Here is a 15,155-nt window from a genome sequence, read left to right on the forward strand (position 1 = left end):
TGATAAGTTTTAGAAGCTCAAAACTGAGACTGAGTCACAAGCCTTGGGCCAGGACCCCACATGCCTCTTACATTTATAAACACTATTTCAATGAAGGGCTAAACAGGTATATGTTCACTGAGTAATAAATACAACATAAGTGAATCTGATTTTGCCTTCAGGAATTTTATAATCATTTAATTGGGCATAACCGACTGCAAGCCTTCATGCCTCTTAAAATACATGGGGAAACTAAAATCTACATAGAAATCAATGTAGCCAAGTAAATGTAATCATTATTAAACCCAGGTTTGTACTATCTCATGGGATACTTTGCCTCAAGTATAAAGTCAGCCCCTTGCTCTGAGAAGATGGCATCTCTCAGCACAGTGTTCACACTATGACCCAGGTATAGTCTGGCTTTCAGCACCCATCTACTCCATTACTTCGCTGATCACATGCAGAACACAGCCCGCCCAACCATACAAGTGTGCCTGATTAGTGCTCATCAGTTTGTAAAATACAGATCATATCAGGGAGCCAGAACCGTGATACTGTCCCCCAAATGTTGTGCTATTTTTTACTGGTAGTACCCAGTAAACACTGTTGAAGTGTATAAGCGCAACTATAAGCTAAAGGACATTCTTTTTTTTTTTTTGCGGAACTGGGGATTGAATTCAGGCCTTTGCACTTGTCAGGCAAGCGCTTATTCTACTGAGCTTTCTCCCTGGCCCCTAGCTAAAGGACATTCTTAAGGCAGTTGCAAAGTCTAAAAAAAATTCATGTAAGTTATGCCTTTCAAATCACATTAGGGAAATTTTCAGCGTAATTTTGCTACATAATTTTTTGGTTCTCAATAAGCCCCTAAGTTATTGAAAATAATAAACATAATTCAGGGATACTTCCCAGTCCTCCAAAACTCAAAGGCAGCCTGACACCTTGCTATGGCATCAGTTATCATTAGAGGAGCACTATCCATATATATATATATATATATATATATATATATATATATCTGCAATACAGAGGTGATTCCAAACACTTCTTACAGTAAAGTAAGACACTTCTATACTGTAAGCTCATAAATAACAACAATCATGAAAATATGTTCTAGCAGAGAGATAGACTTTTAATAATCAGATAACAAAATAATCACAAGAAACTTATGTGTTACAAGCTTCAGTAAAGTGATTTTCTTTAGAACCAGTATTACTCTCCAAGGATAAGACTAACTCTGTATGAACTTTCTTCTAAACAAACATTTGGTCCATACTTTTATTGATTTTAGTTGCCTAAAAACACCATTGGAAAACCTTGTTGATGAAGCAAAGGTGGTTTAATTGGAATCCATGAAGTAGAGAAGGGACTATCTTCATAGAATCAAAGGGGTATCTTAGGGAAGGGAGGTCAGAGCAATCTATTTTTATGGTTTCAAGTCTAGTTCAAGAGGTTCCAAGCAGATTTTCCAAGAAATAGCGATGGTTGGAATTGAGCTACGGATGTGTCATAATAATTAGAGTGACAGAATGCTCTCAGGTCAGAGTCTGGAATGAGTTTCCAAAAAGTAATCTGTCAATTTGTTATACCAAGAAAAGAGCTCTTAAGCTACATGGGGAAACTGTTCATTAGGATAATTGAATTATAGTAAGTTCCTGAAGAAAATAGTGAAGTTTTTATGTATTTATAGTCTTATCCTCCAGGACAAGAATTCTATGAGCAGGCAATCAAGTCGTCTTAGTTGTGTCTTCTCCCATGTGTTAACATGAAATATGGGTCCTCAGGGGTAAAAGTTACATTGCATCTCACCAAATGGAGATCCATTTCACCTACTCTCAGATTCCAAGATACCTTAGCTTTACCACAACTACTCCTTATCATTTTGAATTCAGACTGCTTTGTAAATGATGAACAACTTGAGAAAAGTCACTGTCTTCTCTTTATCAGAACCTCCAATATCTAAAACAATGTGGTCCATAATGCAGTCAGTGAGTTAGAATTTAAGAATCATGACTTTTTGGTATGTTTGAAACATCTATATTGCATGAACATAATCCTTGCTTTACTACTTACCACTTTTATGAGCTTGTTGAATTATTTAAACTCCTTGATCTGCTTTATGCATAAATGAAGATTCTAATCCTACCTAAAATCCAAAGTATAAGTAAAGAGAAAAATAAAGGGTACATGATAGGAAACAGGAAGACAGAGTTTGCAAATGGGAAGGGACCAAGGGGTAGAAAAAAGAAAAGGAGAGAAGAGGGGAAAGGGACACAAAAGCATAAATGCGTTAATGTATCTGCAGCAATTCCCCATGAGGAATGGAATCACTTTTTTCTACAATCAAGTACTTTGCTAATAAAAATAAAATTTTAAAACATCTAATAAAATTTCTATTGCTTGAAAAACAGGAAAAATAACAAAATTGATAGAGGTTAGTTTTTAATCAAATTAATTGAGAATTTCAACACCTTTGTCCCAGTGGATGGAATTCACATTATATTAGAATGCATACTCAAACACAGTTCATAAGGCAGTTACTCCAGTTGCGGTACCCATAACTGTAGTACTTGTTTTTCTACTGATTGCAAGAATGGAGGGATAATATTTTCTTTTATTCTAAAGATTTTGGTAAAGAATTATAAAACAAAGCTCCTGATTCATCGCATATTTGCACTCATGTTTATATATAATTTAGTTATTAAGTTTTTTATTTTTCAAGCCATTTTCCCAATTATCTTGTACATCAATCACATAATAAGTTATTGAGGGAATAATGAAACTTCATTGTCATTTTTGAAATTCCTGTCACTGCTATCTCCCTCCTAGGTTTCAGAAACATTTTTTTAGAACTTACATAACACTCACTCACTCTCACTTGCCCTGATTTAGAATGAAAAAGAAAATACTTCTTTTACTTGGTTGCTCATGAGGTTAACTCAAATTTTTTATATGACATAACAGATGCCTAACTTGTAAGTTTTAAAATCCTTAATTCCTTTTTCATACTAGTTGTGGGGAACCTGCTAACAGGAATGTGTGTCACTCCTCTATGCCTTTTATAAGTACTGATAAATAGGTATAACTCATTAACTACAATTTCCCTGAGTGATACCAGAGTTCTATAGACAATCTTGTCATTCAGACTATGGTAGACTCATTTTGTATGGAATTAGGAGCATGAAAGAAGAAAGATAATCTTGTTTTTACATTCCTACTCCTTCTATAGTACAAACACAATGGTACACTGAGAGTCAGTTATGGTATGCACCTCTCCAGAGAGCATATCCCATAGTTCATTCAAATAACTTCAGTGACATCACAGATCAAAATCAGTCAGCTGGGTTCATTCTTTTTGATTTCTTTTTCTTTTCTTTCTTTCTTTCTTTTTTTTTTTTTTTTTTTTTTTTGGTGGAACTGGGGATTGAACTCAGGCCCTTGCGCTTGCCAGGGAAGTGCTTATTCCACTGAGCCATCTCCCCGACCTGGTTCAGTCTTTTTGAAAACATATTACAGTGACATATCAAATGATTTGAATAAGATTAATGCTGTTCAGATCATTACCTAGAAATTAATCATTTCACTATTATTTCAGTGTGAACAAGACACTTTAATGAAATCATTTGACAAAGACTATTCATATTAAATTGAGAAGAGCTGTAGAGATGTTAAAAGCTAATTAGCAGTGGGCAAATTCTACAGAGAATTGGGAGCTGAATTTTGTAATTAGAACTTTGCTTTTGGAAATCTATTTTCAAGTTGTTTTATCAGATCCTGGCCTTTATTCTTTTAGGGGGCTACCCAAGCCCAGGTAAAATATGTTGTCTTTCTTGACTGTTGTCCTTAAAAGAAGTCATTTCAAAATCCAGTTAGAAATATCTTCACAATTGTAACATAACATTTATTGAACAATTACCACGTCAGCTTTCTTCAGCTGCCGCCAGGGTGCTCGGTTCTTCTGATGAAGCTGAGGTTGCTATGGTGTGAGCCCCTAACTTCTGGTGCCTGGCAGGCCGCGTCATGGCCTCCGTCTCGAGTTCGCCTGGATCTACTCCGCCCTTATCCTGCATGACAACAAGGTGACCTTGACGGAGGATAAAATCAATGCCCTCATTAAAGCGGCCAGTGTCAATGTCGAACCTTTTGGTCTGGCTTGTTTGCAAAGGCCCTGGCCACTGTCTACATCGGGAGACTCATCTGCAATGTAGGGGCTGGAGGCTCTGTCCCCGCAGTGGGCGCTACACGTGCAGGTGGCCCTGTGCCCTCCACCGCTGTTGCCCCAGCTGAGAAGAAGAGGGAATCAAAGAAAGAAGAATCGGAGGAATCTGAGGACAACATGGGCTTTAGTCTTTTTGACTAAACCTCATTTTGTAACATGTTCAATAAAGACTGAACAGCAAAAAAAAAAAAAAAAAAAAGTCACATAAATTGTGCTTAGAATTTGATGACATACTTAGGGAAAATAAAGTATATATAGAAATAATATTTTTTAGAGTTAGTTCACTTTGGCAGTAACTGATTTGTTACTTACATAACTAAAACTACCTCCCAAGTACTGTTTCAGTACGTTTCATGAATTATGATGTTTCTTCTTCAGAATAAAATAAATCATGTTTCTCAAGTCAAACAAGCCTTAAACCAGTAAACTTAAGGAGAGAGTCATATATTCAGTTGAAATGCTGGTGTTATAAGATTTTCCTAAGTCTTTTTTTTTTTTATCATTTTCCAACTTTTCACTATTTTGAGTATAGCTTGCTTTGCCATACTTAATATTGTTTTTGCTCAGGAGGAAAGAATATTGTTTAGCTATTCACATGTATTTGTGATAGGAAGGGAAAAATCAAGAATTCATATTTTTAAATGCATGTTTTAGAATAACAGGTTAAATATTGAAGCCTGCTTGCTTATTGGACATTGTTTTAGATTTATATACTTGAGAATATATAGCCACTATTAATATTTTTAGAAATCTGAAATACTCATAGAAGGAAGTAATTATACCTTCTGTGCTAAAATGGTTATTCCCAGTACAGATTTGAATATCTCAATATGATACTGTTAGCATTAGTGTATCTAAAATTAAAATAGGATCCTGTTTTCCACTGAGGTACAATAGTTGGTACAATAGGTACAACTACTTCAAGTTGAAATATTCCTTGGAAATTTTGGTTCATAGTCTGTTGTAACAAAATTCTTCAGGGAAGTCAATATTAATAAATTATAATTAGCTTGGAGATAAAACCTATTTTCTACACTTACTCTCTGGCCATTCTTCCTGAAGCATATATGCTCATAGTTTTTATATTGGCTTATTGGATATATATTTATCTTTTCCAAATGTAGATTTTTCTCCATGGGATACTTTGTAGCTATATGAGGCTCACCTGAAATATCATTAAACAACTGAGTGGAGAGATGCCAGAAAATTCAAACAGTAAGAAAAGGGCAAGGAATCAAAGAAGCAAAATTCAAAGTGAAATACACCTTAAATTTATTATGATTTCTTTAAAAAGCCACTGGTTGTATGCACAAAAATGTCTTTGAAGGGGATTAGAGATTACTTTCTTCTTTCCTACATACTAAGATGTAGAAAATATGGGCAGCTTTTAGAAATGAGTTGAAGAGATTTGGATTCCTTTGAAGCAAGTATAGCAACATGAATAAGAGCATAAGAAATGGATCACTTTCAGATGAGACTGCAGTGATTTTCATTGAGATTGAGGAAAAGTTTCACTTCTGAGGACCTAAAATCCAAATATTCTTAAGCTTATAACAGACTTATTAGGGCCGGTGAGATAGCTCAGATGTCTAAAGCGACTGCTTAGGCAAATTAGGTAGGTGTGCAGGGGCCACGGTTGGATTTCTTGGTACCACATACCACACCAGCCCTGCTCCCAGAGTAGGCTGAGTCAGCCACAAACAAAACAAAACATAAAAAAAAACAGTCTTAATATTAAAGTTTGTGATCTTTTATCTTATTTTAATATTTTTTTCAGAACTGGGGATTGAACTTGAGATCTTTATGGTAGTATTAGTGTTACTTAGAATAATTTTCCATTTCTTGTGACTGTTCCATAATTGCCTTCAACATACATTAATCTTCTGTGTAAATTGTGAGCCACAAATAAACTACACTAGTATCATCAACCAGACATTCATTGAAAATGAATGTGTGACTTAAGGTAAAGATTTCACTTGATGATTTTGGGATCTGTTCTAGGGATTGGTGAAACAAATTCTTAGGTTTGGCTCCATGGGCTATGGTTGGCCTTATTGCTCTGCTTCAAGGATGGAAATTTACCAAAATTTAATTTCAGAAGAGAGTCCTTGGAACTCCTGCTCTAGAAAGGCCTACTAAAGATTTAGTTTTCCAGGATTCATCTTACTGTGTTCATCTATTACCCCTTCAAAGGCCACCTCAGATACTGTCTAAATAGGGCTATCTGTGGCTCCTGACAGCAGATGTCCTCTGTAGAATGCTTATTTGACCAGAATGCTGAATATAAGAGTAGTGGGGTCAGGGATGCTTTCACCCAGATTTCAAAGGAAGGCCTTGAAGGCTGGGAAAGGAGTCTCTGAGAGGTCAGTACATGAATTGATGTAGTAAAGCCAAAAAGGAAATGTAGATCCCAGAAATTTGGTATCCCAGGAATGTGGAATCTCTGCTGTGGAATAGGACATGAGTGAGAAGGGGATGAGGGCTATAACCAGAAAGAGAAGGGGATGAGGGCTATAACCAGAAAGGTCATAGGGGAATAGCTATTGAGCCCTGATCTCACATTTTTTCCCCAATGTGTGCCTTGGATGCTGAATATGAAACATATAGCTTAATGTTTGCCCTACTGAGTGTTGCTTCAGTTCTTTTTTTTTCTCTCCTTAGTCCTTCCTTTGGAAAAGGTAATATTTACCCTGTGACATTTTACATTGAGTTTATTTAATTTTTTAAAAATTTTGCTGTAGTTCACAGCTAAGAAGTTTGCTTTCAGACTCAAAAGAGAACTGGACTTTGACTTCTTAGAAACACTGGAACTGTTGAGACTGCTTACTACTACTCTTACATTTCCAATTGCATGAAGGATAGCTCTATTATGTAAGCAGAATTATTAACTTGCTATTTTCTTTTTCTGGGGACTATATATAGTTTAAAGATATATATGTGGGCATAAATTTTAAAAGGATTCAATGTGGGGCTTAAGGTGTAGTTTCAGCTTGATTAAATTTGAGATTTACCCTTGAAGTTAGTGGAACACCTTTAGAGGTGTTTCCAGGTGGGTGATGGAGATGTAGACTTCTATGTCTAGTTCCTACCCCTACTGGCATTGCTCTCCAATCTTCTTCACAACAGCCATAATCTAAGCAGCTTTGCTCTGTCAAACCCTCTGCCATGATGTCTCTGCCTTGGATCTAGCCAAACATGTATTGAAACTTTGAACCAATTAGGCTGTCCTTTAAATTGTGAGTGCTAAACATTGTGTCTCAGCAATGAGAAAACTGAATAATACACCTACTTACTAGCCAAGACCTCTAAATAAAAATCTCCAGACTGGTGCCATGAATGGGAATCTGGCAGTTTAAACTATCATAATTGATAATTGTTTCTTTTATGAGCAGAATATATTTATTGAGAGAAAGAAAGCTTCTGTCCAAGAGAGGGATGGGAGGGGGGCCCAAATGGGTAGTTCCCCCAGGAAGTTGTCTCTTCCAGGGACTTTTACAGAGGAAAACCATGTGGTGAGGTGAGTCTAAGGAGGTAGAGAAGACATGGGAACTTGCTTAGGGGATTGTGGGGTGGAACAAAACTATGGTCACCCAATGGGATTACAAGCACCATTGCTCAGATAAAGTTGATTAGTTCCAGTATCAAATCGGAAAGCGAGTCACATAGCAAGAGGGTACAAATATGGAACAGGGTCTCTTCCTGTTGGGGGTTGGACTAGTGACTCATTTGGACTCTTTCAAATTGGTTGATACTATTTAGGATATCAATCCCTAATGCCCATCCCTAGGGAAGTATGTAGCTGTGTTTCCTCTTTTTGTCTTGGTCTTGAGATGTGGCCCATATGGGAGTGTCTGTCTCTTCCAAAACTTGTAAGGTCACCTTGTCTTCCATCTTGTCTCCTTGCGGGCCTGGCCCTATCTGACTGCCTATAATATTTCTGTCTAGCTTGGTTGCCTGCAACATTCCCCCCTCTGAAGAAGTAACCTGAACTGCCATGAGGGAAGCATGGGCGAAGACCTCTCTGACTTCTTCAAGCTGAAAGGGGTCGTAGTTGTTGACTGACAGTCAGATATATTCTTCAGAGGTTCTCTCCAAAGGCCCTTGATAGAGAACAGGCCTTTTCCTCTTGGATAGATGTATAGCTTTGAGTCTGAAGGAACCAAAGCCAAAGAAATTACTAAACATACATCAGCCAAATAATCATCAGGATAATCATGAATAGTCAAAAATGATTTTCACAAAGTAAATGGTAATAACTTATTATAAAAAATGATAAAGATAGGGTCCAAAGAACCTCATCATTTTACATACCATTGATTTGATATCTTTTGAACAGCCAGTGACATTGATTCTGAAGGTTACCAACTTTTAGAACAACTGTGTAGATCTATGCCCAAATATGAATTTTCTTACACCATATATGCTGACAAATTTTGGGAGTATAGGGTAACATATGAAGCATGAGATACCACTCTTTTTTATGTATTTAATACAGGATCTATACGATATCACTACACAGATCAGACTCATAGCGATTCTCCTGTTTTCAGCCTCCCAAGTGCTGGCATTACAAGCACATGCCAACATGCCCAGTCTCAATAGCCATCTCAGCATGTTCCAGGGGTGGGGCTTGCATGGCTCACCAGGGATCAAACCCTGGTCCCTCCATATACCTAAGTAGGTGATTTAATTTGCTGAGCTATCTGGCCATCTCTGAGCTACTACTCTTGATGTTATATATAATTGAAATCTAAAGAAAAGCAATATAAATTTCTTTGTCTTTTTGTGTTCTCTTAATACTTATTTCACTAGGTTAAATTTTTTAAAGTCTTTAAAGGCCAAATAAATGAAGTGGAGCAAAACAAACATCTGTAATGAAACTAGGAAGGGCAAAGAAAAAAAATTTTTTTTTCTTTGTCTATGGTAACTCATGAAATGTTCCAAAATGTTTTTGTTTTGCCTCAAAGTAAGATACATATCCATTGTGTACTGTGTTTGCTTTAATGTCAAGTAATAGTAAAATTGAAGCCTCAACCAGGAGTACAATGTGCAACACAATCTGCAGAAAGATGATTATTTGAATTTTAAATATCTCGTATTTGGGCATAGATAAGTAACATTGTGGTGACATCTTTGTTCACTGCAATGTTGTTGCAAATATGTTTTAGTGAATACCTGTGAAGATCTTGAAGCTCTAGCATGAATAGCCAACTGGATAAAACAGGATATTACACACTCTGATCTTAAGGTATTTTATTTCTTATGATGCACTTCTGAACAATTATCAAAGAGTCAAATAACAGGAATTTGACTTGATGATGGCTTTCATACATGAATTTTAAATGAGGAAGGGATGTGCTAATTTCAAGATAGTATGGCCAAATGAGGGATATATATATATATATATATATATATATATATATATATATATTGAGTTCTCAATTACTAACTTAAGCTTTCTATGTTGATCCAATCCATTGTGATCACTACTCAGCTTTACTGTTCCATTGTGGCTGTAGACTCTCATGGGCTCTTTTTAGTATGATCATAGTAGATGCACAGCCAGAGTCTGAATAGGCTTTTCTAAGTTTCTTATTTGCATGCAGCGATGATTATTGGGACAGTAAACATTTATTGAACATTTATGTGCCAATCATAATTCTAATTACCTTACTGCTCATTCATCCTCTGTAATAGCTTTGTGATGTAGATATTAACATTTCCTTTTATAGATGAAAGACGCAAGACTCAGACAATTTACATATATTTCCACAGTCAGCAAGGAGCAGATTCAGCATGCAGAATTCCTTGCTTAATTCCAAAGTAGTACTTTGAACAACTACAATATGATAAGAGCTGTGTAAAAGATATTTCATTTAAAGGCAACCTTGTCATTAGTTTTGGTTTCTATAATATAGCATAATAGCAAGCAGGATAGAAGAAAAATGATTAGAATGAAATGCAACAGCATTGTCTGAAAGATCTGGGCTTACAGATCTCAGAAGAATCAGGTTTTGAAACATGCAAGGCTGTTGGCAAGAAAAACATCTAAGCAGATCTGTTTCCCCTTCTTTCTCCTCTCATGGATTACTTGGAAATGTATTTTTCTCATAGCTCTCTAGATAAGTTGTATATGCAAAGAACACCAGTCTACTTAGTGTCTCATTGATCTGTGAAGTGGTACCCTTGTAGAAACATTTCATTTTCATTTTACTTTGCTATGTTGTTTTCATTTTAAAAATTACATTATTACTTTACCCAGCTTATACTTCCCTAATATAATATTAATTTAATGGACTCCTTAGTGGGGTAACACATGTAATGTTTCTTAGAGGTGTTGGGCTAAAACAATACATAGGCAATATGTACATATGTATTTGGGCAGCAAGACGTATTTGTTGTGCCGAGCTAGTCCTAAATATCTCAGAGCTGTAAACTTATTTATTTTTTCTTTTTAAAATCATTTTTGTTAATTTTATTGAGAAACAAATAGCAATGAGACAGTTTCAAAACCAATTAATAAGACAGTTTCAATAATTAATACATTGCATATTGTTGTCCTCGTAGTGGTTATTCATAGTACAAGATGCAGACATGATATCCTGTCCAAACACTATTAGCACAAATCTTTCTTCTGATTGAATTAAGAGGAAGTAGCTGTATATCTATCCTAACTATTTTGAATATACAGATACAAAATGGTCCTTCATTTGTATCCCCTTTTTTTGTTTAGTTTTGTCAGAAATGGGTATTCCATTGCCATTTAAATATAGTAGGTATGTGAATTCAGCAAAATAAGCCAGTCTTGCAGATAACCCACTGGTATGGACTACTGGACTATAAACTTATTAAATATTGACAAAAACCCAATATGATAGTGTTATTGCAATCATCTACATTTTAGAGATAAGGAAATTAAGGTACACAAAGTTTAAGGCATTATGAAAGATCCAGCATAAATAGATTGAATATGGTACATGCTTGTTGCTTATGAACAAATAAATAAATCAATGAACACACCTGCTCAAAATACTAAAATAATAGGTGATATCTGGATGGTATCACCTATTCCATTTGATAAAAAGAACAAAAGGAATATGTCAACAATCATCTAGCAAATCACATTGTACAAAACACACACTCAATATTTATTTGTTAGAACAATGCAAATGCTTTTTGATCCCTGTGTATTCTTTACCAAGATTTACAGAATTTTTCTTCAAATATTTAAAAAGACAAGGAAATACAAGAGATTGAATATTGCTACAGTGCAAGGAGCTCAGGTTATGAAGGAGACAACAGAGGGGAAGTCAATTTAGAAAAAACTTTGCCATACTCTTGGGTTGCTTAACTGACATACAACTTAGAGGCAGAAATTCAAAATTTTTTACAATATATGGATAATGTATAAAAGCAGAGGTATGAAAATCAATGAACTGTTCACAAAAATTGTTGAGAAATAAAGATGTTTCTTTGCATGTTTTATGAATTTTTATCATCATAAATTCATTCTGTGTTAATAATATTTGCCCCATATTTGATGTAGTGCTGGTGAAGTACTGGATCCTACTCAAGTACTGGTAAGAGCTTTGAGAGACTTGAGAAAGAGTGAAGATATGGTGAAAATTAAACAAATAACTGAAAAAAATAATACAGTAGTGCCATTCATTAGTTCATAGTTGCAGAACTTCTCACATATTTCTATTATTTCCTGAGATATTCTTCCATGTTTTCAAATCATTGCCTAGTTTTGAAAAAGAATATTGGAGTTTAACTAAATTAATTTTGTGCAAAGAATAGAATAGTTGAATTTAGGGCTGGGCATATAGCTCAGCATGCTAAGTGCCTACCTGATAAGTGCAAGGTCCAAAATTCAATCCTTCACACACACACACACACACACACACACACACAAAGTAGAATTTGGAATGAAATTTCAATTAAGTCCAGCTTATGTTATTGTATTATAGATGATTTCTTAAAATGTCTTCACAGCCTTTGAGAAAGCTTTAAAAATATACTTGTTATTACATTGCTACAGACATTGTAGGGGTTGATACATTGCGTCAACTTGGCTAGATTGCCTGGTGGTTGATACATTGTGTCAATTTGACTGGATCATCTAAAATTCCACACTCTTGGCTGTGAGGGGCCTGCCTAGAGTAACTCAGCACAAAAGGGGGTTATAAAGGGGTTGAGGAAGAATTCGGCATTCCACTTCCTTGGACGAACTTTGGTCTTCTCAGTCAGCTTGGACTTTATCTCCTGGCTTCCAGTTCAGACTCTTCAGCCTCCAAATTGTATCCCTCATCTTTCTGTTGCAGATTCTTCAGTCTTCTGTTGCAGACACAATGGCTGACCATTAGAGACCATTAGAGGCTGTTAAAAACCGTTAGAGACCATTAGAGATGGAACACTGCACTGAGCTTAAATGCCTCTGGGCTGAATCCTTTGTGCGGTGGTGTGCTGATGCTCTTGGCTCACTTCCTCATCTAACTCTGTGACTGGTGCATCTTTTGTTATATTTGTTCCTTATATTATATCTGTTCCTCTTGTAAAACCCTGACTAAAACAGACATCTACTTACAAACTCATTTCTTTACCTATGAGAATAGGAAGATATAGATGTCTTCATTTTTCCTTTGGGGAACTTTTACATTCATTATACCGTTTGAATTCTACAGTAATACAGCTAGAATATGAACATTTACAGGAGGTAGTTTACAGTCTCTGGGAGACAAGGATTCTTCCCCTCTCTTTTTGATCCCTTAGAGAAACATATTTCCTATGTATTGTGTTAATAGCTCTACTTTAGTAACTGGTTCCTGAAATTTTGCCAGAGAATTTGATTATTAAGAATTTTATCTAAGTGATTATATTCTCCCCTTGATGAAGTGATTGGTTTAAAAATTGATATTGATAGATTGCAGCCCAAGTACAAACTGCAAAATTATTATGGTACTGATTCAACATGGCTGGATCTCCAAAATAATAGGTTATCTTCCCAATGACCACTTTCTTCTTCCCCACGGCAGCCCTGGATACAACTTCCTTTTACCTTTCCTGTGCACATAAGCGAGCCCCCAGTCCCCTCCTTAGGTGTCAGTAAACCTGCTCATCAAACTCCATCCTCCATCCAGTCCATAAAATCTCAGCCTTCCTTTGTCTCTGGTCACCAGGATCCCTCTCATCTCCCTTGGATCTTCTCTGTGTCCTCAAAGTCAATAAAGCACACTCTTCTTTAACTTCTGCTTCTCTGGCATACTGAAAAACTAACATTTTGGTGCCATGATTCAGGTAGGTAAGAATGTGGTTCCTGGATGCCAAAGCCCAGTTCTGGGCTCCCCACCAATGGGCCACACTCCTCTCTTCTGGGACCTGTCTATTTTCTTTTGCTAGCCTGCGTCTAACACCAATTCACCTCATTTCTTAAGGATGAGCTATTTATCAGTTCTCAGGGTTTCCTATTTGAGTTTCTCAGTCTCAGTCTCAGAAATCATGGGCTTATAGCAGGAAACCCACTATATCCTTTGGACAGGGATGCTGCACTCACATTCCTTGGGTGAGGCTAGGCTCCTATGCCTGAGATAGAGTACTTCTCCTTCCCTGTCCACCCTGTGATGATGGTAAAGCATCTGTAAGACTCATGGAACTCATACTCTGGAGTGTAGATGCTCTGTAGGATGTGAAGCTTTTGGCTCATCTCAAATTTGGGCACCTTGGAGAATATTCCTTCCTGCCCTACAAAAGAAACACCACTGGGCTGCCTCCTCCATAATCTTGGCTCCCTTGGCTTCCAAGAGATCATAAAATTAAAAAAGTTAATCTTTTATGACAATGGCAGCCTATGCCCTGAGGGGGGAACTTTTGGCATCTTAAAACTTCTGTTATTGCAAAGGCAAATGGTCAAAAGTCCCTTAAAAGCCTTCACTATTCTGAGGACATGCCCCTCCCTCCTTCAGTCATGTGGGACCACCAATTCCCTACTGCTAGTCTCCCTCACCTTACCCTCCTCAGGATGTTCCTCCTCTTGCTTTCACTGTTCTTTTATAACCACAACCTGCTCAGTCTTCTCATTATTCTCAATCAGATTAGATCCCCCTGAGTAGCTGCTATCACAGCAGTCACCCTTTGCCATCTGACATTTCCCACCACCCTTCTTCTGCTCCCATTTTGCCCTCCCCTCACTCCACCCCTCTATTTGGTTCTGGTCTCACTCTGCCTTCTCCTGCCAACTTGTAACCATAGTTCCTTCTTCCTCCAATCTTCTCACTTTGGAGAAAACACTATCTGGGAACAAATAATGGGACATTCTTCCATTGGCCAGGCATCTCTTACTTCTGTGATCTGCCCTTCCGGGTACAGGGGCCCTTATATATGCTGCTTTTCCTCTCCAGCCTGCTGCCACCTCCCTCCTCCCCCACCTCAGTAGGTGGCCAACTTTGCATCACAAGAAAAGAATTCTGCATTCATCTCTTCCCAGTCATCCCTAGTCCGTGCCTAAATCAGGAAAAAAAAAGTCTTTCTCCAGTTCAGTCCCTGTCAGTAGGCCCCAGATATCTCTCACAAGCTGCCAAATACAGAGGAACCTGTAGGAATAAATTTTGTAGCTGCCAGTGTAGGGAAACATCTGTTAGATTTTCAGTGGCGTCCTTTGCTGCTTTGTCAGAAGTTACCCAGACAACAGTCCACTTTCAAACCAGAGTGCTCAGTGTTTTCCAAAGGCATGGGCAAAAGACAATCCCCCAAGTCTGTCAATTCATGTGTCCCCTTTAATAGTGGAGTTAATGTGACATACAGAACTAGTTTGCTTGAGGTAGATTTAATAAGCTAAAAGGGAATAAGCCCCACACTTAAAGATTTCCTCTTCTTCTTCTTCTTCTTCTTCTTCTTCTTCTTCTTCTTCTTCTTCTTCTTCTTCTTCTTCTTCTTCTTCTTCTTCTTCTTCTTCTTCTTCTTC

General features: G+C 37.0%; 1 pseudogene; it reads left to right on the forward strand.

Moving 5' to 3' along the window:
• The first annotated feature begins 350 nt into the window (after window positions 1–350).
• On the forward strand, window positions 351–4,336 carry LOC101566827 (annotated as a pseudogene).
• Window positions 4,337–15,155: the final 10,819 nt, after the last annotated feature.

Source organism: Octodon degus, unplaced genomic scaffold, assembly GCF_000260255.1.
Source record: "Octodon degus isolate 3935 unplaced genomic scaffold, OctDeg1.0 scaffold00369, whole genome shotgun sequence".
NCBI lineage: Eukaryota > Metazoa > Chordata > Mammalia > Rodentia > Octodontidae > Octodon > Octodon degus.